The sequence below is a fragment of the Alexandromys fortis genome, unplaced genomic scaffold, assembly GCF_014885135.2.
Source record: "Alexandromys fortis isolate MF-2015 unplaced genomic scaffold, M_Fortis_MF-2015_v1.1 scaffold_99, whole genome shotgun sequence".
NCBI classification, from domain to species: domain Eukaryota; kingdom Metazoa; phylum Chordata; class Mammalia; order Rodentia; family Cricetidae; genus Alexandromys; species Alexandromys fortis.
In genome coordinates this window covers 5,503,984-5,505,573 of record NW_026067982.1, presented here as the reverse complement: position 1 = coordinate 5,505,573, position 1,590 = coordinate 5,503,984, and the positions used below count along the sequence as shown (strand labels likewise).

The 1,590-nt window shown below is 46.9% G+C and overlaps 1 protein-coding gene across 1 annotated transcript in view; it reads left to right on the top strand.

Moving 5' to 3' along the window:
* Nucleotides 1-1,590, top strand: part of LOC126511455 (uncharacterized) — a 9,761-nt gene that overhangs the window by 792 nt on the left and 7,379 nt on the right. The window lies entirely within an intron of this gene.

The following is a 1,590-nucleotide window of genomic DNA, read 5'->3' as shown; positions in this document are numbered from 1 at the left end:
CGCTAACACTCCTTACATTTCATGCCCACTCACTGATATGGTGATTCTTTTCTTTAATGGTGAGTTGGACTGCTGACTGACTTTAGCTGAGCCAACTCAGCAAAAGTGGCACCAAGAAGACTTTTCCTTGGCACTCTTGTGACTCGGCAGTCAACACGAGATATACATGCCTATGGCAGTGTGTTAGAAGTTTTGGAAGGGGAGGTGGATCTCCAAGAAAGATATTAACTAGCCAAGGATTTCATATTAAATGTTTTAGAACACATAAAAAAGTAAATATCCTGAATGCTAAAAGCATTTTGATTGGAGCTTGGTAGGGGTGCTAGATGGTTCTGGTTTGAACTCTGGGAAGGCCAGCCTTGGAATGGCCAGACCACAGAGTTTATAAAATGAAGCCGCAAGGGAATAGGGAAGGAGGCAGCAACTAACTAAGATTCTGCCCCCTCCAACCCCAAGGAAAGCTGTGCATAAAGGGGGAAGGGAATGAGGCAGGAATTCAACAGGAGTCAGATGAGGCCTACATTCTCAAAGATAGTTCCCAGGGCTCAGGCCCTGACTCACCAAGAGACAGAGCAGGAGTGGCCATGGGAGGGTACCTCGAGGTGTTGAGGCAGCACTTCACCTCTGAGGGAGCTGCCAGGAATAATGTGGGTCCTGCAGAAAAGACCACAGAATCAGTTAGCCTGGGGAATGGACTCAGAGAGATGCTCAGAGTGACAGGCCCAAAGCAGCTCCCCAAGGAGGGCTCTACTCCGTACAAGCTAGGGAGACTGAGGAGAAGTCCCTGGACCAATGCCCACAGTATTCCAGCAGATGTGGCTTGGAGGAGCCACAGTCACCATGGGAAGCTTCAGCAGAGCATAGCTCCAATCAGCCAGCCACATACCAGTGGTCAAAAACAGAGGAGAGCTCGGGCTGTGGGGTACAACTGAGGTTGAAGGAAGAACTTGGTGTAGCCAAGTGATGGAAGGGGGGTGGTGGTGGGCATTTGGAAGACTAAGCACTCACCAAAGGGAGTCAGGGCCAGTCAAGCAGGACCTGATTTAATCCTGCTATAAACGGCTAGACAGTCTATAGGCATAGATTGCTGGCTCACACAGTCTTCACAAACGGGGGAATGGTTCCTGGCTGTAATTCCATTCAGTTATGGAGAGAAATGTGTAATTCTGGGCTTGTGAGTTACAGTGTACGAATATCAGTACCTCCATGTTATTGTGTGTGAGAGAAGCCCCAAAACAGGGTTTGACTGAATAGATTAATAAAGCCACTGCCAAGGTTAGTCTCATTTGGCAACTTGACAAATAAGGATTACCTAGATTAGGTTGGCCAGTGAGCGCATCTGTTAGGGATTATCTTGATTGCTTTATCTGATGTGGGAAGACCCAGCCTGGACGTGAGCAACCGTGTAAGAGTAGAGAAAGCTAGCCGGGTAACAAGCAAGCACGCACATACTCCTTTCTCTCTGCTCCTGACTGTGGAGGTGATGTTCCTGCTGCCTTGACTTCCTGTTGTGATGAACTTTAACCTACAATTTAAGCTGAATAAAGACTTTCTTCCTTTTTTTTTTTTTTTTTTTTTTTTTTTTTTTTT